Source organism: Paramisgurnus dabryanus, chromosome 13 (assembly GCF_030506205.2).
Source record: "Paramisgurnus dabryanus chromosome 13, PD_genome_1.1, whole genome shotgun sequence".
NCBI lineage: Eukaryota > Metazoa > Chordata > Actinopteri > Cypriniformes > Cobitidae > Paramisgurnus > Paramisgurnus dabryanus.
The window spans coordinates 12,057,122-12,079,950 of NC_133349.1; the positions used below are offsets into that span (position 1 = coordinate 12,057,122).

Genomic DNA, 22,829 nt, shown 5'->3' on the forward strand with positions numbered 1-22,829 from the left:
AGTGGCAGCATTGCTGATACTTTTTAGCTAAAACAGACAGATTTCAACGCAAAATAGGCAGAAATGACATGCTTTGTTAACGTCAGACTTTTAATCAATTTCCTTCTGTCTCGTCAACGAAAACTCGAAAGCGTCTCGTCATGTTTTCGACATTTTTAGCTAGTCATCGTCGCGTTAGCGTCATAAAAAAAGGTGCGTCAACGAAATAATTTCGTTATCGTCATCGTTGACGAAAACAACACTGCTGCACTTTATCATTGTATAGCCATTGTGAATGTGTTAGCATTTAGCCTAGCCCCATTAATTCCTTAGGATCCAAACAGGGCTGAATTTAGAAGCCACCAAACACTTCCATGTTAAATGAGTTTTTACAGAAGTATGGTGGCACAACGTTGTGCCACCATACTTACTCGTGTAACCATCCATATAACAGTCTTTAAATAGGGAAAACATGGAATTGTTTGGTGGCTTCTAAATTCATTCCTGTTAGGATCCTAAGGACTGAATGGAGTTAGGCTAAATGCTAACACATTCACAATGCGCTGTAGAAAGATTAAGTGCACACATTGAATAAAGATAGGTATGTATTCATTCGTCAAAGTTGAGGTAAGAACATAGTATAATATAAAAAAACAATGTTTTCCTTTAAAGGGATACTCCAGACAAATATCAAAATAATCCCATGATTTACTTACCCTCAAGAAATCCGAGATACACATGTCCATCATCTTTCAGACGGGCACATTTGGAGTTAATTTACTAAGGGGCGGTTTCCCGGACCAGGATTAGCTTAATCCAGAACTAGGCCTTAGTTTAATTAGGAAATATAATTAGTTTTAACAAACATGCCTTACTAAAAACATTACCTGTGTGCATTTTGAGGTAAAACAAAGGGCACTGATGTATTTTAAGATATGTAAGTGTAAGTTGTTTTCAGTTTGGAGAGCTCTTAAGTCTAGGACTAGTCTAATCCCTGTCCGGGAAACCGCCCCAATATGTCCTTGCTATTCCAAGCTTTATAATAGTAGAAAACAGGGATCAGGAAACAACTTTTGACTTTAAAAAAGTGCATTCATCCTTGAGAGGTAATCCACATGGGGTTTAATAAAGGTCTTCTGCGGGTAATCGATACGATTTTGAATCGCACAAATCCAAGATTGCGTTGTTACCAGAGGCTAGTTATTATAGTTTATTATATATTTTAAGTTTAAAATATGGATATTTTCTTACAATATTCAATTACCAGCAAAATACATTTATTAACCTTGGGGCCATGTGGATTACTTCTGTGAACGATGAATGCACTTCTTAGGCTTCAAAGTCAGAAGTTGTTTACTGATCCCTGTTTTCCAATGTTATAAGCTTGGAAAAGCAAGGAAATTTACAAAAATAACTCCTAATGTGTTCATCTGAAAGATGATGGACATGTATCTTGGATTGCTTGAGGTTGAGTAAATCATGGGTTAAGTTTGATATTTTGCTAGAGTATCGCTTTAAGCATAAAAATAATCTGTTATAAGATAATTTTGTTTTACAGGGATTGCACTGTGTGTGGGTATGTTCATATAGAATAATGAACTGGTTGCTGTAGCATCATTTTTCACTCCATATTGCCTAGACATGAGTACAGTATTTCACAGGATCACATCACTGTCTTCACTGTTGGTAGTCTGCTGTATGGTGTGTCAGCTTATTTGGATGAAGTTAAACTTTTCTCAACTTTGTTGAGTCTCTATATGCGCACATCACATCTCCGGCAGTTTCTGTAGCCAAAATGCATGACTTTAGTTCGCTTTATAAGTTAAATTATGCGTTACTGCTCCCTTTTGTTATCTTTTTTCACTTTTTTCACAAAGGAAAGAGGGTAAACAGCAGCTGGCCGCATTAAAGTCTGCTTTTTGTTGAATGCCTTATTAAGCTGATTTATCACTATTGATTTTAATTCTGCCAATAGTTGCCTCGAGCTACATAATTAAAAGACTGCAATGCTGAGCTTCAGCGTCCCTCAAGACTGCAGATAACTTGTAAGTTTGTAGGTTTTTTTAATGAATAATGCCAAGTGAGCATTCCGGGCCTAAAAGGGCATTAAGGAATGACCACTGGGAAGGAACTATGCCTTACTTAGACATTGTTCGGCAGGGTGAAAGATGTCCCCTGACTTCAGGACCTGGAGTTTATATTTAGCACCTGGAGTGTCAGCGGTGCTGTTGAAGTCAGGCCAGATTTCGACCGTCTTTTTGGTTTCTGCCCCAAGGGCTCTTTGAAAGGTGCACTGGGAAATCGCTGTTGTTATACAGTAAGCAAAATAAAAAAGTTCCCACCCAGTTATACTCGGTTCTGACACTCCTGCAGTGCCCCAAATAGGGAAAATTAACTAAGGAAGTTTGCAAACAGTAACAAAACTGTGTTGGTCCTTTCATTTATCCCTCGCTTACAGTAGTCAGGGTGGCCTTTTACTGAAAGTACTACACCAGCAAAACAGAAACTTTTAACTCTTATTTATAAGAATAGTTTATACAGGAAAAAAATCTGTATTAGTTTCAAACCTTTGACTTTCTTTGTTCTGTTTGAAAGAGTTTAAAGAGTTGAACCAATCACTCCCATGCAATTACACAATAAATAGCTTTTATAAAAGTAAAACCAAAGTGGTCTATACAGTATGATTTGTGATTTTAAAACCATATGATAGCTTTGTTCTAACATAATGTTTCTTATGATACTGAACCTTCTTTATTGACCCATACAGACAAAATAGTTTCTTCTGTTGTATCAGCACCTCATTTTTAGGAGTGTATCAATGAAAAGCTAATTAAATAACATCTGACTGTTCCTAACAAAAAGCTATCATATGATTTCAAAACATAGCCTTAACACACAATGTCTTGTTCTATGGGGAAAATAAAGTAATACCGGTTTTGAAACAACATTAGGATGAGCAAATGATGACAGAGTTTTCAATTTTGGACAGACTAAAAGCAGATTATTCTCTTTCTCCGTTGGCATCATGTTCTCCTCAGCTCTTTGTTAGATTAATCAGATGAGAACTTGATAAATGAGGTCTTCTGATAATTGAATACACACAAAAGCACTTCAGCGCCTCAGAGGGGCATGGACCGTGCATCACGCACAACACTTTACAGCCGTGCCCTTCGCACACCGACTGGATTACTTTTTGGAAGGTACAAACTATTTCAGAAGGCATGTTTTTCCCCAAACGCCTTTGGTGAGAGGTAGCATAGAGGCAAAGACTCCTGATACGGGCTTATCTCGGCCCAGCTCCAGAGGGCACTGGTAAACTCGGTCCAACTACGTTTCCACTGTCATTTATTCCTTATCGAGCTTGCTATTTTGTTTTCGTCTGACTGTTTAGCTTTTCTCCCCAGGCACAGGATAATATGAGCTTGGGTTTTTCTCTTTTTTTTTCACTTACTGAGGCTCACCTGAAGGTCTGTATGTGTTTTGTCCCGAGAGACTGAGGTAATTGGGGCCCGGCCCTCTCGTTCCCGATTTAAACAACTGGATCTCTGCCAGTGGCTCAACCTATAAAGCTGTGTGTTGTTTGGTTAAGGAGTTTTTGTTCGCATGGAAAGGAACCGAAGGCCTAAATTGGGAATTCAGATATCAGTTAGCTCCCTCTGAGGAGGTACTTTTTATGTCAAATACTCTTTCTTTTATTACAAAGTTTTGAAGAAGAAAATGTAATTTTTAATATGCCTCTGCTGTAGGGTGGCCATTCGTGCCAGTTCCGCCGGACACGTCCCGAACATATTTTCGGGTTCGTTCTCCGGAAGTCGCGTCGCTCGACCGCATACGTCATCAAGGTTTAATATTTCGGGTTTAATTTTAAAAAAGCAACCATTACATTTCAAGGTAAGAATGAAACTACAATGATTGCATGTCTTAAAAGAAATAAATCTTAATTTTCTAATGTATTTTAACTGAAATGTGAGAACCTCGATGACGTATGCGGTCGAGCAACGCGACTTCCGGAGAACAAACCCGAAAACATGTTCGGGACGTGTCCGGCGGAACTGGCACGAATGGCCACCCTACTCTGCTGACAGATGGCACTATGGGAAAACACAGGTAAACACACTTTTTAAAGCAAGACAGATATGAATATGAAAGAATATTTAATAGAAGTTACTCATCATTCTGTAATGTGCACCCATGATGCTTTTTCAGGACTATAAGTTACACTTATTTCATAGTTTGGTGGGTCCTGGAACTTAAGTTCAGGTGTGACTTATACGTCAAAATTATTTCATATGACCCAAGAGAAACTATTACCGTCTACAGCCACGAGAGTCCGCTCTATGCTGCTCCTGTATTTATGTAATTCAATGGATTCAGTGATGCGGAATGACTTTTTGAACTTGATTCGGCTTGTCGTGTTAATTTAGCCTATTCAGCCTCCCAGGTATGTACTGTATGCTATTGTGTATCGTGTAAATAACTGTTTATGTTACTTTAACATGTACGGACACCACTTAACAACAACTGTTCTGTGCTATTGTTTAGTTGAATAACTTGCCTTTCCAGATTAAATGTCTGTTCTTGGGCTTGGATTTTGTGAAATCATTTTCTAAATAAATGCGACGTATAGAGGGGTTGCAAGTTTACAAACATTGCAGGGTGCGCGCGCAACCAAGGGGCAGAAAGACCGATTGGTGAGCTGATCTGCTACTGCAACAACCTTAATTATTGAAGCGTTCTTTAATGTTTGTACATAAATAAGACTTGATTTTAGTTGTATCTGTTTTTCTGTCTTTATTTTTGCAGTGTTACTGTGATACATGTATGAATTATAATTTTATAATTATAATGCTAGTAACGTAATAGTCGCATCTACTGGTATGTTAACATCAGGCACCCAGCACTGACTCTGTTGGTACTATTTTCCACGCAAAAATTCCTTGGCATTTTGACTTACAGACACCGCTACTAGCATACAACACAATGCACGTCTCTTCTTTCTGCCCCTCGGTTGCGCGCGCAACCAGTTAGTGACGTCGCCGTGCAACCCGTCTATAGTCCAGTGCGACGTTTATGTTTTTCCTCTTCGAAACGCATTTTTGACTGATGCAACTAAGGGGACTTGCACACCAATGCTTTTACGCCCACTGCCGGCGCATGTATTCAGTTGTTTCCAATGGAAGCTCAGCGTTTTTCAAATAAGCTTAGCTCTGAGCGAACAGAGTTGAAAGAGATTCAACTTGGGGTGAAAAGCTCCGCTCGTCAATATCAGTTCTCACACGCCCATCCAATCACAGTGAAGGAGGGGCGGGACAAGTATCACAACAACCAACTGGCTCACAGATCAAGTATCACAGCTACCAAAGCGCTCGGCTGAGGAAAGCTGGCGCTCATCTGAAAAAACAGCTGGCATTCAGGGTCCCCCAGGCGTTTTCAGCCTCATTCAAAAGTTTTGGTGCGCACAACCCCTTATAGTCCGGAAAATGCGGTAATTTGAGTTGAAAATATTGTATCGTTTAGCAAGGGTGATAAACAGCCTAAGCTTAAAATAACCCTGTATTTGGTAAAATGGGACAAACCCAACCCTCTAAGTTATAATTTAACCTATGCTGGGGTGTTTTAACCCATTGTTGGGTCAAACATAAACATTTTCTTGGTTAATTTAACCTAACAGCTGTGTTTGTTCTATTTTGACCCATTGATGGGTGAAAAATAACCCAGCATTTTTTAGAGTCTGGCTGCCTGCAACATGCACAATGCAAAACATGATTGGACAATTAAACATTTCAGAGACCCATATCCTAAAGCAGAATAACAATACGTAAGTGTGCGTCTGCAGGATTGATGTACTGTAAAAGATACTAAACCTGGTGACAAGCAACACATTTATTAACAGACAAAACTGTATTGACGTGTGTATAGGCATCAAGTGATCTAAGAAATGAGGCAGAAAGAGAGAGAGCGACAAATCGAACAGTGAGGAAGAATGAGAAGAGATTAAGTCACAGTTTATGTGATGTGTCACACACAGGAATAGGACACTTGTCATGGGATGCTGCACTGACTTTTATGGTAGAGATAGAAAATTGATTTTTGCCACTAAGACGGTTTCACGCTGTTAATCGAAGCTCTTGGGCTCTTCTTTTATTGCCTCACATGATTTTACACTTGAGACAGGTTTAATGCAAATAGCAAACAGTGCGATTGAAACCGATACCATGGATATTAACAACGCTTTTGGTTTTGTGCATCACAGGCTATAATTGTGTAATACAGATAGCCTTAGGCCACAGAGCAGGTGTACAGGATTGTGATTTTGTTGTGAAAATTAGTTATGCATTAACATTTATATTTATGCATTTGGCCTTATCCAAAGCTACTTAACAGTGCATTTAAGGCTTTTCAGTATGTGTTTTCACTGGGAAACCCACAACCTCTTTGCACTGTTAACGCAATGGTCTACCAACTGAGCTACAGGAACATTAAAAATACAGTGAACATTACTGGAGCATTAAATATTGGCAGTGATTAATGAATTTCATATTCTGTCTATTGGGGTCATTGCAAGAATAGTCTTTTCATATTGTCACGCTCAGCGTACCAGTACATTTAAGGGGACCTGTGTTAATTGCACTTCGATACAAAAGCATAGCCTATTAATGAATGATAATTAAATGTGTTCCCATTGAATTAATGAGACAGTTAATTTGATGACAGAAAGGCATCATTTAATGACGTTTGTGATGGAACAAATTAGTTGGGTTACTTGCAGTGAAATCACAGTGAGATGAAAATACGTCAAACCGGTGTACTGCGTATAAATAGTTTTGCATGGGTACAGGTTTTAACAAGTTGAGTTGTTGATCAAGATTATGCCAAATGTAGGGTTGTGTTGGGGTGTCATGATTCTCCAAATCCTCTATTCCATTACATTGTCGATTCTAAGGTCAGAATTCGATTCGATTCTCGATGTTTACATTTTTTTTAAAGCACAAAAATGCTATGTCATTTTTAGCCTAGACTTTTTTGAAATATAATATCTGACCTTGAACCCGGAGATTCCCTGCCATGTTAGTCATGCTTCCAGTGGAAAAATATGGTATAGGCACATACCTGATAAAACAAAACTTCCTGTCAGATGAACATTCCTGTCAATACTTTGAACCTTAAAAACGTGCTTTTATTACCGTCAGATAAGATTGTGAGACTATACCCCAATAAGTCATGTTTAAATGCTTTTCATAACTCTTAAGCAACTGAAATAAGTTGCTGTGAAACTTAAACGGATCGAACTCTAGAGAAATGACCGGTCCTGGCACAGACGCCGCTGTGCTGTGCACGCTTGCATGCTCTGATTGAGTTCAGCTGAAGGTGGGAGGCGCTTGCTGTTTTTTTCCCATGTAAAGAGATGCTTGCGTGGTGTCTCCTGCATCTGCCATGCTATCTTTTGACTGGCTGTAGCTAGCTAAGTTTGAGGAGGTTGACTCGCAGCACTCAACACGTGTTTTTTTTTCCCGCTTTGCAAGCTGACCGGACGTGACATGGTGGCGTGGCAGTTTTCAACGATTCCATTTTTTAATTCGAAGTTCGAGGTTGTGACTTAATTTCAATCGATTTTGATTTAAATTGAGAAACTGTAACACCATGTCCTAACCAGACCTGATTCTATATGATTCCAGCAATAGGCATTTTTTTGTCCATACTGAATGAAATTAAAGGGTGTGGTGCAGTGTAATCAACCACTAAACACAGCCAATCAGAACAGTTTTTCTCTGTTAGTGTGCCCTCTTGCACTGTAGCTGAAGAGCGAACCCACATGTATAGACTAATCCGTCTGGTTCTTTATGGATTTCCATGTGCAACTTGTGGGATTAGTCACATATTTCTACTTTTAAAATCTAATTAGTCTCTCCGTGTCTATGTTTGGTGATTAATATTCATAATGCACAGAAATTTAATTGAATGAGATCTTTGTTTAGGCGAAGCTGTTAGCCGCAAAACCATTTTTAAAATATAATCCTCTGGCTCTAGTACTGGCATTGGATCATGGCTTGTTAAGACAAAAACTCAGATAAAAGATACCTTTTAGCGCATGTCGCAGCACTTTGTCGAAGCGCTGTGTCACTTGTAGTTAGGACACACTGTAGTTGATCAATTGTTCAGGATATATTTTATTATACAACAGTTCTTTCTGGTTCTCGAATCTGATTGGCTAAGAGCTATGCGATATTCTACTGATAACGGCACAGTAACCGCTTCACCTTTCGGATCATTCCGCCACCTAGTGAATGGAGGTCCTTTAAACAGAGTCATCTCTAAATGGAAAAACTGCACGCACAAACACAGATGCGCTGTTTTTAAACACTCTCCTTGTGTCTCATTTCACCAGCTCGTAAATCAGTCTGTGAATCCCAATCGGAAGCGACTATTACGTCAAAGATCAGCGCTCTTGGATGTTACGTTAATGTTAATGGGAGTAATGTCTTGTCACATCGTGTGGACGCTTAACACTTGGAAAGAGGAATGTAAACAATATTTTTTTTCTGGAGCGATCTTTCTTCTCAGAACGCGAAAACACTGTGGAACGGCAGGTAAGCACAGCAGCTTTTAAATGTGGACATTGATCATTTATTTAATCGTGACGTGACTATTAAAACATGTTATGAGATATCACCACTGATATATTTATAAGCAGCATGCAAAAAACATCTCTCTGACACTTTTAAAAAACAGCTTTATATTGTACTGACCAGAACAAAGTCTAATAATAATCGAGTACTCGTATTGCGTTAATAATAAATGGGAAAGCAATAGTAACATTATATAAGTATAGCTTTATTAACTTTTACCTCGCGCTTAAACAATAACAACACAAAAGACACTAAATATGAATAAGAAAACAAGTAATAGTTTGATCATGACACCAAATACTGCTGATTTGATCTCATTTTTGACCATCAAACACAGACAAGGCCAACATCATAGCCAGGGAATCTCTATCAGAGATGTAGCCCAGAGAGGGCGGCGGTCAGCGGGGCGAGTGAACACTGATGTCCGCTCATGCTCTGGTTCTCATACGTACCGAATCTCACTAAGCAAACATTCAAACAGGCGCTATCTTTACTAATCGACTGCAGATTTAAATATAATACATATACATTCTCGACTGAACTAATCTTAAAACTTTTGTGACCAAGAAACGGTAATATAAAGAAGCGGCTTTTCCGTCCATTGAGTTATGAGATTCAAAGCAGCCGAAAGTGTTACCTGTCATTCTGGCCGCCCTCAAATCCGTGGCGGAAGAAGTAGTTCCCAAACAAAGAGGCTTTTAAAATAACTTGGTTGTTGTTTTCTAGTTTTCTTTTTCAAACGTGTGCCGTCGAACTGTTGTATAAAAGCAATATCGCTCTCGGAGTCGTGTGATATAGCTCTATATCATCACGGCTGTGATTGCCTCCGGCACTCGGCCTACGGCCTCATGCCTCTGGCCTAATCACAGCCGTGATGATATAGAGCTATATCACACTTCTACTTGAGCGATATTGCTTAAGTAAGGGAAAGTACACTTTTAAATGGGCTAAATTTGCCTTAAAACATCACTGTTTTCTCCATTAGCAATACTGTTTTACTGACAATACTAATGCTTTTGTATGCTACTGTAGCCATGTACCGTTTTCCCCATCTGGTTTTATTTGTCTGTTCATATTAATTTTCTTCTGTGCTCCAAAATTAAACAATGAAGGAGAGGCTTTTCCCTTACAGAAAAAGCACATGTATTTCACATGTGCAAAACACATGTGCTCACATGTGCAAAACACATCTGCTCACATGTGCAATACACATGTGGCCACATGTGCAATACACATGCTCACATGTGCAATACACATGTGGCCACATGTGATCACATGTGTGTGATTTTGCACATGTGAAATTTAATGTGTGAACACATGTTAAAATCACATGTGACACATGAAAACATGTTAAAATCACATGTAGAACATGTGTTTTGCACATGGGAAATGTGTGCTTTTGGAACACTTTTGTGTGAATCACATGTGAATTCCCATGTGAAACACATGAGATCACATGTGAAACACATGCAAAATCCCATGTGAAACACATGCAGATTCACATGTGAAACACATGCAAATTCACATGTGAAACACATGCAAATTCTCATGTGAAACACATGCAAATTCACATGTGAATCACATGGGCTCACATGTGAAGCACATGCAAATTCACATGTGAAGCACATGCAAATTCACATGTGAAGCACATGCAAATTCACATGTGAAACACATGCAAATTCACATGTGAAACACATGCAAATTCACATGTGAATCACATGGGCTCACATGTGAAACACATGGGCTCACATGTGAAACACATGCAAATTCACATGTGAAACACATGGGCTCACATGTAAAACACATGGGCTCACATGTGAAGCACATGCAAATTCACATGTGAAACACATGCAAATTCCCTTTCAACTTCACATGTGAAATGTGTGCTTTTGGAACATTATTGTGTGAATCCCATGTGAAACACATGTGAAATTAGTGGATCACATGTGGCACATGTAAAAACAAATGGTCACCACATTATGCACATGTGATCACGTGTTTCACATGGGATTCACACAAAAATGTTCCAAAAGCACATATTTCACATGTGAAATTTATTGTGTGAAAACATGTTAAAATCACATGTGACACATGAAAACATGTTAGAATCACATGCAGAACATGTGTTTTTCACATGGGAAATATGTGCTTTTTGAACACTTTGTGTGAATCACATGTGAATTTCCATGTGAAGCACAAAAAATTGTCATCACATTATGCACATGTGATCACATGGGTTTCTCATTTGTTTTTACATGTGAACTTGAGAGTTAAAGTATATAAAGTAGGCCATACAATTGCTTATCATAACCCAGGACTCAAACTCACCCTTTGACCCCAAGGGTAAGCTATAATCTAACTAAGATGTCAGTGATATAAAATAAAGGCACCATGATGTGACTTTGACATAAGACACATTTTACTGTAAGGAAAAACTGATTCAAATGGAGAATTTATTTGCAAACATACAGAAAATTATAAGAAGTATCCAAACATATTCATAAAAAAACAAGTATCAATAAAATTCTGTCCATACAACAACAACTGTATATCTGAGTGTGTGTGTATGTGGGAGAGAGAGAGAGAGAGAGAGAGAGAGAGAGAGAGAGAGAGATGTGTCTTTATGCATGTCCATTGTTATATGTGCATCAGTCCTCAGATTCTCTTCCAGCAGGCTCCCTGTTTTAGGATAAAAAAAAAAAGAAGATTAGAGCAGTACAAGCATCAGTCTCTCTTGATAGCATTTACTTTTTCTTTTTGAATTTCAGGATTAGCTGTTTTTAGTTGTATGGTCTTTGTAGGAATGGCCACTCGAATGTGGCATCGACGATCGATTATGAAACCATGATCGTGTGGGTTTATTTATTTTTTGTGGTTATGGCAGCATTTGGTTAGCATTACAACTTTTAAATATTGATTATGATGAACTATGCATGTGCATAATGAAACACCTGTTCTTGTCGCAGGTCCTGGCATATACAGGTAGATACAACAATAAAATGCTCACTACTGTTTCACCATGCGAGAATGCATGAGAAAAGTCAGGAATCGATCAAAAGAATCAAAATGCGTGCATCGTAACGAATCCCCGGTTCTTTAAAGTTTTAATCGGTTCTAAAATGAAACTGATTCTTCATACCCAACCCTAGTAAGTATTGTTATTTGTATTGGTGTATGATCTTACTCTGCACTTATGGCGCTTTTCCATTGCATAGTACCCCACGGTTTAGTTTAGTTTGGGTCGGGTCAGCTCACCTCACTTTGGCGTGGTTAGCTTTTCCATCGAGTTTAGTATCACTTCCTAGTGGGGAGGGATTATAGGGGTGTCGTTATATTTGCGCTGCAGACTGTGACATCATACAAGTGAGAGCATCATTGTACATTTCCATACATTTATTATTTTCTCAGTCCGCCACAAAATTAAAATTGGCCACCACAAATAGATGTTTGCACATCGCGTTTATCACTAACGTTACCTCTGTCTCACATGACAGTTTCTGTTCAAACACCGCGGCGTCAGTCGACGGCGCTCCGCTGAGCCTCAATTAAGTTGCATTTAAGCATATAATGCTGAAGTGCTCGATGTGAATGTTCTGCCAAAAACTGCAAGTTTGGAAAAAACTGTTATGGTGTTCCTGATTCTCAACTTGTGGATGTTTTTCATCGCTAAAAGGGAGTTTGGGAACTTATAGCAGAGCACAGATGACAACATGTTTGCTCGAGACAGCGCAAGTTGCACAGGTAAAGCTAATCTACATTATAGGATGACGCGATTTTCTCAGACCAATCAGTGATCTACAGTGTTTTCGCATCACGTTTGGTATCAGCTCGGGTCGCTTTGAACCCCAACCGAGGTGGTACGAAAAAAAGTATCGGGTACTATGTACTGCACCCAATGGAAAAGCTCCAAAAAGTAAGCAGACCCGACCCAAACTAAACCAAACCGTGGGGTACTATGCAATAGGGCTGTCACTTTTTATTCGATATTCGAATATGCATTCGAACACGACGTGAAATATCCGTATTCGAACTATAAATAAACCATCCGGTTCTTAAAATGCCATGGGTTGCTAGATATTCGAATATATTCGGATACATTGCATGATATTCAAAACCGTTCGAATTTGATTTTTCTCAAAAGTGACAGCCCTACTATGCAATGGAAAAGCAACATTAGAATAGGAATGTAATAGTTAAAAAGAATAATATTTGTGTAAACAAGTTGGTAAACTAGAATTTGCCCAAAACTCACAATATTGTAACATCCTTACCTATTACTAGCTTCACTTTCTCTGTCAGGACTCTGTCTTTGTTCACCAGTGGTCCCTTTTTTCCCTGTGACGGAGCATGTTGTCATTTTTTCTAAGGTGGAAATGGAGTCCATCACAGTTCTGGTGAGTTTCTTGTAATTCTCACACTTTGGGGCATAATCCAAGGTGACTGGGTTCAATTTAGTGACAGATGTGTTCTGTAAAGATAAAAAAACATAATCCTATATTAACAGGCCAGCCCACCTTGGAAAAATATTTTAAATACAATAGTGTAACAACTAAAGGGACAGATGACCCCAAAATAAACATTATTTACCAATTTACCATTATGTTAATCTTCAATATTGTGAGTAAAACCTTACATTCTGTTCATCTTTCAATCTGTTTATATTACTAGGTATTATAGAAATACCTTTCTTTGTGTTCCACAGAGTAACATAAGTGTATGGAATTGAAACGACATAAGGGTGAGTAAATGACAACAGAATTTTCTTGTAAGGGTGGACTTTGCCCTTAAAGGCCTGGAGAACTTTGTAGAATCTTTTGTTGCCCTGAAAGTAATAAGCCCAAAACCTATGCTTCTTTAATTTTGCTCAGTACAACTAAGAGACAAACAAAGAATTGTTTTGTTTTCTCTTAACTTTTACTGCCTGTCTAATATATACTTTTTTGCACATTAAAGCAGGGGTGCCCAAACTTTTTTCTACCAAGGGCCAAAAATCCAACCTGACTAAGAGCCGAGAGTTTAAAGTAAATGTTGCTGTGTTATATATTAATATTAAAGTTGCCCTGATTCTCCTTATTTATAAATTTCTAATATTTAAAAAATAAATAAGAAACATTACTTTGTTGCCAACAATTTCCCGATACGGTACATATCCAGATACAAGGCCACGATACGATGCACATCACAATACAATAATATTTTGAATTACATTTTGTTCAGAATTTAGTTACATTATTATTATTATTATCTGTTTATTATACATTGAATAAGCAGTGTTGTAACTGTTGTGTGTTTGACATTCATTTATTAGCTTTTGGGGTAATTCGTAGAAATACTTTAAGTAATACTTAAATAAAGTTTTTTTTAAAGCAGATTTACAAATATAGTGCCTTACTCTAAGCATTATATTTGTCTCTCATTTAATTATTCTATATCTATGAATATATGTATACACATGCAGTCAAACCTAATACTACTGTATTTAATAGAAGTTTGCAAGTTGTGCAGACCCGTGTGCCCTTTAACTCTACATATTCCGCGAGTCATATGCGTATTTTCGATCAACAGCGATTCGTCATGCTACCTTCAAAAGTGCATCCGAATCGATACGGAAGGTGAGGTATATATGCGCGCATCGTCAGGCGTTCATGACGATGTATCTTCGTATCAATATTTTGAACACAGCACTACTGTTTATGCATAACTAATACAGTTTTATTTTCAAAGGTAACTGAGAAAATAATTTTGCCAATCATTTTTACATTTACATTTTCCTTTGTCTGTGTGCCACTCCCTCGACCTCCCCATTATTAGCCTATAGTGCAGGGTACCTGAGTTCGTTGAGTTTCGTGATGCACACCTTCAAGTATCCATGTACATTAAAAATAAATGTATTCATTTTAATTCCTTGCATTTAATTTCAATTTACATTTTTGTAATGTACAAATAAAACAAAAAAATTACATTTTAAAAACTGTTTAATTAGAAATATGAACATCTGCGTCAATGATGTTTCCTTAACTCACGTGGCATGACATGCCAAATTAAAGGTCATTGGCCCTAGTTTGGGCACCTCTAAATTAAAGGGATAGTTCCCCCCAAAATCATAATTTACTCACTTTAATGTTGTTACAAACCTGGATACATTTCTTTGTTCTGATGAACACAAAGGAAGATATTTTGAGTAATGTTTGTAACCAAACTGATCAGAGGCCCCATTGACTTCTAGTATTCTTTTTCCTATTATGGAAGTCAATGGGGCCTCTGATCAGTTTGGTTACAAACATTACTCAAAATATCTTCCTTTGTGTTCATCAGCACAAATAAATGATGCAAGTTTGTAACAACAGGAGAGTGGGTAAATTTCCCTAATTTTATTTTTGGGTGAACTATCCCTTTAAGTAAGTGAATGTAAACAAAACAGGTTCTGTTTTACTTGGCTTACCTTTCATTGCTTTGCAGTTGAGTGTGAATCATCCACTATCTGAAAAAGAAGTGTATGGAGTGTTGAGGTCAGCAGTATTTTAAATAATGATTATGAAAAATTGCACATCTATCAGCTGTTTACAAACCCAGGAATTGCTAGTGCAGGAGTTTTTTAACGGTATGATAGCTAGTACCCCATATGATAAAGTTTTAGCGAGAGACCCGTTTCCTAAAGTTTTTATCCATATTTTGTAAAGAAACATTGTAATTATGTTTTCAGCAATTTTTTTACAAACTCAAATACTTTGCTACTACTGTGTATACGTTTACCATTTTTGATTTGTCTTTTCCCTTGAAATTTGCTGGGGAATCTCTTACTGTACGTTCACACCGCCGCCGACTTGAGCTTCCAAAGTTACCGGAAGTCATTCATTTACAATGAAAGCTGACTTCTATCAGCTGCAAGGAGCGTCAAATCCATCGGCGTCGCGTTTAGAAGCACAACTTTATTGTAATGAGGTATGACAGGGTTCAGCGGCAAGCAGCAGCAAAACACCAGCAACCAATCGGAATATAGCCTAGACATTCTTCGCTAGCTGATTCCGAAGAAACATTTCATGGTGACAAAGACTTCAGAGCGGCCAAACCGTCAACAAGCTTCCGCGTACTTATTGACAAATGTCCTTGACCAGGCGGCCTGAGCTTTTTTGGAAGGTCAAGTCGGCAGCAGTGTTAACGTACAGTTAGACCACAACCTGAGGGACCCCAGTTTGAAAAAACCGTGCTCTAGTGGACCAAACGGTCTATTACACAATGGCTCTGTTTACATGCACAAAATTTTGTCAATCCGACTGAATTTAATACGATTGAAAGTTACGACGATACAGTTTACATGCACCCTAAACACTGCAATCTGATTTAAATGTTCGTTTACATCTACATTATATAGAATCCGAACCGACAGTCTGCACAAGCACACCGCCAGCGTTGCCAGACTCGCATATCAAAACCATCCGAATGGATGTTCAAAACTAGCCCAAAAGCCCACTGACTATTCACAGCCCAAATACCAAGAACTAAGCAACGAAATAATTTAATCTTTAACCCGCAGAAAAAACAACTGCTGGAAACAGTTTAAACAGTAGCCCAAATCTAAACTCGAAAAAAAGCAGAGGACTTGGCCACGCTACGCTGCGGACAGCATCTCTCGTCGAGTTCACGCTTTATCTCTGGATAAAAGTTAAAACTGAGTTAGAAAGTTGTTCTTAAGAAGTTTTCAGATATAGGTAATGAAAACACACATTTTAAAAGGCACAACGCTATATTAATTACTTTAAGTAGCCTAATGTTTTAAAAGTACACATAAACGCTGCAGAATTTAGTACATTGCGTGCACAGCGTGTGACCCTATTAACGTTACGTGATGCATTACCTTGTTGTTGCATGTTTCTGTGATGAGAATCATGTGATATAAGAGGTAAATATAATACGTGAACTTGGAGCACAAATGTTCAGCGCATGTGCACAATGTATTTTTGCATCCGATTTAGAAAATACTATGATTCACGCGTTTACATGCATACTTTTCTCCTGCTGATCGGATCACAGATCGGAGTACACCACTTCAATACGATCCAATTTGCATCCGATCGTCCTCAATCATATTGATTAAGGCGTTTACATGACGACTTTTCAATACGATTGACCCATCAATATGATTACAAACGGATTATTTGGTTGCATGTAAACGTACCTAATTTGGGGTGATACCGGGTTGCATATTCACCTTATGGTTTGAAGGAGTCTCATCCTCTTCGTTATCATCTTCCTCACGAGCAAATGTAGCCTTACAAAACACCAAAGCACATTTAATAGGACAGAGGACACATGAGAGTAATATATGAAAAGATATAAGAAAAGAGACAAAATGAGAGCATGACAAAGGAAATGTATTAAATATTTGATTTGAAGGACAATATCTCTCAATTATAGCATAACATACCATTTGTTTTGATGTCCACATTTTGTGTGTCTTTAACCACTGACTGGTACTCTGCCTTTTTTTACCCAAGGCTCTCTGTATTGAAGTAAAGCAAAAGTAATTATACAACAGTATCTTGCAGAGTATAAAATAATAACATAAATGAAAGCATCAAAATATTTATAGACTTTCCTTTTTAATAAAGGAAATGTATTTGTTAAAAATAAGTTAGCTGATTAACTTAAACCTATTTCTGTCAGATGAACTTTCCTGTCAGTAAGGAATCACCTCAAAAATACATTGTTGTAGATATTTTTGCTATCAAACGAAATTGTTTTTTTACAACTTTACTCACAGGTTGTGGTTTTATAACGTGTATCAATTCGGAGATCGGTCCTATCAGACTGCTGTGCAAGCGCTGATCTGAGTTCAGTTTAAGGCGCGAGGCGCGTTTTGTTATATTTCCCATTTATGTTAGCTCAACATTTAAAAATAGCTGTCTGCGTAGCATGTTAAACATGACTTATCAAATAAACATGTTTACCATGAGGCGACTTAAAACCTATAAAAGTTAAATAAACGAATTAAATGAAATTCACTTACCGTTCACGTTGAGTATTTGTGCTGGAAACGCTTTCCAACCGCCTTTAGGCGGTTTGTTCCTCGTTGTCCACAAGACCAACCGTCTTTGGGTCACTTAACATTTATTGTCCTTCGCATATTTATCCAAACCAACTCTTACATGGTTTTCTTTTATCCATTTAATGAGCAAGGTTCAACTTTCTTGTCTTATTTACCTCAGACAGCAAGTTGCAACGGATAAAGAGCGCGAATCACATTAAACCAGATCAACTGACAGACGTACAACGTCAGAGTTCCGCGAGAGCGATTTGAAAGCAGACTCCTCGAATCGCTTTCGCGATACTTTGACGTCATCGTCAGCCTGTCAGTTCTTTTGGCGCCGTATGAAGTCGAAAAAGCCTTTTGACTGGATGATCTGGATAAATGAATACGACAGACTGTAAAAAAAAGATGAATACACAGAACAGATTGGAACCGCCTAGAAAAAAGAGGAGTGTGCGCGTGTGTGCCTGCGTGCGTGTGTGCTTGCGCATGCTCACTGGGATTGGTTAAATGCGGATCAATATACCCCTTATTTGCACAGCAGAGCCATCAAATAATTCTGTGTTCCTTGGATATGCAAGATTGCAATTAATGCATATTTTTTTCATGATAATGCACTGTAACTAACAGGGTGGCTTTTTTCCAGGTTGATGATGACAAGGTGATGACACAAAGGAGCTTCCATTGCCTTTATTGCAACTAGGACTGACAATAATGTCTGCAAACCCTTCTCCAAATATTAAAGCAACACTATGTAGTTTTTTAACCTTTAAATAATGTCCCTAAAATTATTTCAGTGATAGAACAACTCGTAACTGGACAAACTCTACTGCTGCTGCAACCTGAGCAGCCTCCTAGCTGCAACCATAGATATGTATATAAAGGCTAGATGGCTCGTCCGCGCTGATGGCCAATTGAGTGGAACGTCCGCATTTTGGCGGCCATCTTAGGACAGGGCGCTCGCTCACTCGTAGCATTGAGTTTTAATGATGCAGGTACTTTTAAATGACCATAACTTGCTTAATTTTTTACCGATTTTCAAACGGATTGGTTTGTTATAAACGTCAAAGATGTACCTATGACACTGAATACGTATACTTAAAATAAATAAAAAATTCATGAAACATGTTAAAGCATCCAGAATTATAGCCACGTTAATAACGTTTGTAAAAAACCAAACCGTTTGTAAATCCGTCAAGAATTCAGCAAGTTACGAGCATTTTAGTTGGCGTATGTCACTCACCTTCCGTCCACAGCAGCAGGGAGCAGCACTATGGCAGCACTGACCTAAGATGGCCGCCAAGTGACGACACAGCTGACTCCGCCTTGAGCCATCTAGCCTTTATATACATATCTATGGCTGCAACAAGCACACTCTGAAAGTGGCGGTGGAGGGTAGAGCACATAGCCCCGCCCCTCCCCCTGCCTGCAGAAGAGTGTCTGATACCAGGCACTGATGCACTTTTCAACCACATGGGGGAGCCATAAGTCAATTTTACATGGAAACTACATAGTGTTGCTTTAAGTCTTATTCTATTACAACATTGCCACCTGCCAGCAACCAAATATCTGTTTAAAAATATGTTGTCAATTTTTGTAAATAGATCATTTTGTCAAAATAAAGATTAAAAAAATCTGCCACCACATTTGTGTGTATATTGCCTTTATGCAGATTTCAAATGTATTTATATAATTTATCATTGGAACCAAAGTACACATTATCACACTTGTTGATGCACAGTAAAGCCGAAAGTTGATGTTTACGCAAACATTAGCCTACTTGTGGTTTGGTAACATGTGATCCACATGTTGAAACTATTGCATTATATAAGACATTTCTCACATGTGCTTTATGTTATAACATGTTCCACATGTGCGCTATTATGTTGCAGCATGTGGTGAGATGTTGTTCACACGTGGTAATATTGTCCACATGTGAGCACATATTTTCCACATGTGAGCACATATTGTCCACATGTGAGCACATATTGTCCACATGTGAGCACATATTGTCCACATGTGAGCACATATTGTCCACATGTGAGCACATATTTTCCACATGTGAGCATAAATTGTCCACATGTGAGCACATGTTGTCCACATGTGATAACATGTGATAACATGTGGTCACATGTGAACAACATGTGAAAAACATGTGAAATGCATGTGCTTTTTCTGTAAGGGTTGTCTCAATAAGCAAAACAAAATTGTTTGTGTGTGTGTGTGTGCGTAAACACATCTGTGTGTGTGTGTGTGGAGTGAATGCTTCAATCTTAGCTGACCTTCTCTGAAAGGTTGGAAAAGATGGACAAAATGAGCGTCAGGCCTTTAAGGACAGAAAGAGCCTTAAACACTTTTGGGGAGCGAGATGCAATGAAGACTGCTCCTAAAATTGAAGTGGGAAGAGAACATATTGATTTAACTGTATTCAGCACTGCACCCTACTCACCTCTCTTTATTTTCAAACACACCATTGAAGCCTCCTGGTGTCAGGGGCAAACAAAGCCCTGTTGATGGGGTCAAACGGAGGAATGAAAAGCTCTTAAAAGTTCTTAGAAACAGGACTACAACATTGGGATGCACTCTTCTCCCAGGCCTGTCTCTGACTTGATCTTATTTTTCACTTTGTGACAGTTCCAGACCTCAAATTTTAAGTCTGCAGTAACTTTTATTATGTGATTGCATCTTTCAGCACATCGCTTAAATGCATCAGCTCTGTCCTTGGTCGTTTCTTAACTCTTTACCTGTTCTCTATCTCTGTCTCTCTTTCTTAGATAACATCTCATTTAGCCGGCAAGTGGCTGTTTTTTCTACACCTCAGTTTGAATGACGATAGGTTCGATCACTCCAAATCTCGTTATGTATGTTCCTTCGCCCTTGGGAGGGTTAGCAGTAAATGGGCGGGACTTTATCAGATTTCACCAGGCTTAGAGGCATAATTCATCAAAGGTCACCTTATGTTTGATATTTCAGGTTATGTGAGCAGTAAGTCTGTGCCTGTAACAGTGTGTCTGTTGCAATGAGGTGAACAGTCAAAGGTTAACCATAGACGGCTCTCAGTGTAAATATCACAGGAATAAGGCAGGAGGGACGTCTGACCTTATTGATCGATTGAACTGCAGGTTCTCAGCCAAGTTTACCTTTTAACCTAATGTATTAAGGACACAGTGTTAAACCTTCTTTGTGTTTGGTACTCTGACATTTTTTTAGGTTGTATATTTGCTTTATAGTTTTCGTTTGTTATCGCTTGCTGTTTTAATGTTTATGCATTTCACACGACACGTTATAAAAACAGAAAAATACCATAGAAATTAGATTAAACATTTACATCAATAACCTCCTAAGACCCGATCTTTGGTTTGCCATGTTTGTGTACAACAGGTTCCAGTTACACAGAATTAAGTATTATGGTGCAAACCACAAAAAAATGTGATGTCCAGTCTACGTTTGTGGGCATCCATTTCTTAGGAGGTTAAAAATGAAAAAAGGGCAAACGTCTTTTTATTTAAAGGGGAAATCTGACCATGTTTAAGTGTTATAATTGGGTCCCCAGTGCTTCTATCAACCTAGAAAATGTGCAAGCATTTGAAAAATAGGTCATTGAAATTTGGCTCCCCTTGTGATGTCAGAAGGGGATAATACCGCCCCTTAATCTGCACTATCCAATGATGCTACTGCCATTTAGTGCAGAGATCAGCTAATTTGCATTTAAAGGACACACCCAAAAACAGCACATTTTTGCTCACACCTACAAAGTGGCAATTTAGGATGCGCAAAACGACCCAAGAAAATACGTCTAGTTTTTAGACCAAAAATATACATTTTAAGTGATTTTGTGCATAAAAAAGCAAAACAATCTGCCAATGGGGTAAGCAAAAAATCACTAAATTCAAGAAAAATTCAAGAAACATTTGCTTACCCCATTGGCAGATTTTTTGCTTATTTTATGCACAAAATCACTTAAATGTGATATTTTGGTCTAAAAGCTAGACTTATTTTCTTGGGTCATTTTGCTTATCAAGAAAAGCATGTTAATGTAAGAATTTGTAAAAACGATCGCTACTTTCATGTCATGATGACTTCAAGACAACAAAAAGTTCACTCTGACTTTACGCTGAGTGAAAATCGCAGTTTCATGGCAATTCATAGCTATTGTAAAAGGTGGCTAATATTGTATGAGATCGTTTTATTTGTACATTTAGTCCGATACCCTTTCGCACCAAAAATTTTACATTTAGGGATGAGGCTTTATTTTCCCTCCTATTATTTTGAGGGTCAAATTTAGTATTTTGTTAATTAAACTTTGGATTTAATTAAATATCTATTACCACTTATGCACACATTGACTTAAATTGTCTTTAAGAAAATGCATAGCATGATACATCAGCGCTCAGGTTTCACTAGACAACATCAGTAGTTTTATGAACAACACAAATTACTGTGAACCATTGAACCTGTTTTACAAGAGGATTTTATTGACTGCTTTTAAGAGTTGCTTTGTTATAAAATTAACCTTTGAGCAATTCCCCCAAACACTTTCTTTTCGAGAGATAAAACAGAATTGCTTCATCCATTGAAACCAACATTTCTCAGATCATTTTCGAAGTCAAATTATCTCTCAGCCAGAATAAATTGCACTTATATTTCCAGTCTTACAGGTGACACTTTCGTGATGCTACGTGCGTTTGACAGTAAACAGGATGTAGCTCACATAGTTTTAGTGGAAAGAAGTTGACAACTGTAATAAACTCAAAGTGTCAGATACACACATGATTATAAGAAGTGTGTAAAACAGTCTTCGTTCTGTCATTGCAGTTTGAAATTTAAATGCTTTATTTCAAGCTTTGTGTTTGCACAGTTGTGGATCAGAAATATTAAATGATGTTCAGTAGGTTGTACTGCCTTTTATCAGATATACCAAAAGCTCTCATCATTCTCTGTATATCCACATATAATCATAACATAAAAACACATTAAGGGCCCTATTTTAACGATCTGAAACGCAAGTGCGAAGCGCAACGCGCAAGTGAGTTTGTGGGCGGATCTTGGGCGCTGTTGCTATTTTCCCGGCGTGAGAAATAACTCTTGCGCCGGGCGCAAATCAATAAGGGGTTGGTCTGAAGTAGGTTCATTATTCATAGGTGTGGTTTGGGCGTAACGTCAAATAAACCAATCAGAACGCTATCCAACATTCC

General features: G+C 38.1%; 1 protein-coding gene and 2 long non-coding RNA genes across 17 annotated transcripts in view; 2 read left to right on the forward strand and 1 right to left on the reverse strand.

Moving 5' to 3' along the window:
• ptprub (protein tyrosine phosphatase receptor type Ub) overlaps positions 1-22,829 on the forward strand; it is a 251,449-nt gene that overhangs the window by 101,804 nt on the left and 126,816 nt on the right. The gene's annotated exons all lie outside the window — the stretch shown is intronic.
• LOC135717676 (uncharacterized) lies at positions 11,179-17,998 on the reverse strand. 2 transcript variants are annotated; one of them, XR_010520333.2, is made up of 7 exons: positions 17,614-17,998; positions 17,032-17,106; positions 16,816-16,875; positions 15,049-15,087; positions 12,878-13,074; positions 11,862-11,907; positions 11,195-11,285 (listed from the first exon to the last, which is right to left on the reverse strand). It is a non-coding gene; the product is annotated as an uncharacterized lncRNA (long non-coding RNA). The 2 variants fall into 2 exon arrangements; XR_010520332.2 differs by lacking the exon at positions 11,862-11,907 and having other exon boundaries at positions 11,179-11,285.
• Positions 11,314-18,360, forward strand: LOC135788938 (uncharacterized). The gene is made up of 5 exons (XR_012334823.1): positions 11,314-11,754; positions 12,906-13,000; positions 13,309-13,344; positions 15,066-15,115; positions 18,281-18,360. It is a non-coding gene; the product is annotated as an uncharacterized lncRNA (long non-coding RNA).